This window comes from Sinocyclocheilus anshuiensis, unplaced genomic scaffold, assembly GCF_001515605.1.
Source record: "Sinocyclocheilus anshuiensis isolate Anshui unplaced genomic scaffold, SAMN03320099.WGS_v1.1 scaffold590, whole genome shotgun sequence".
Lineage (NCBI taxonomy): Eukaryota > Metazoa > Chordata > Actinopteri > Cypriniformes > Cyprinidae > Sinocyclocheilus > Sinocyclocheilus anshuiensis.
The window spans coordinates 1666990-1667284 of NW_015544192.1; the positions used below are offsets into that span (position 1 = coordinate 1666990).

General features: G+C 29.5%; 1 protein-coding gene across 3 annotated transcripts in view; it reads right to left on the minus strand.

The window, feature by feature from the left end:
- LOC107696545 (dyslexia-associated protein KIAA0319-like protein) overlaps window positions 1-295 on the minus strand; it is a 16875-nt gene that overhangs the window by 7792 nt on the left and 8788 nt on the right. The window lies entirely within an intron of this gene.

Sequence of the window (295 nt, forward strand, 5' to 3'; positions counted from 1 at the left end):
ACAGTTGTGCTGCTCAATATTTTTGTGGAAACTGTGATACATTATTTTCAGGATTATTTCAAAAGAACAGCATTTATTTGAAATATAAATTGTTTGTAACATTAATGTCACTTTTGATCAATTTGATGCATCCTTGCAGAATAAGCGTATTAATGTTTGTATGTTTTTTAATCTTACTCAACCCAAACTAATGGTACTGTATGTTCAAGTATGAATTATACTAAATTAATGTGTTAAAGGGGTCATATGATGCGATTTCAAGTTTTCCTTTCTCTTTGGAGTGTTACAAGCTCTT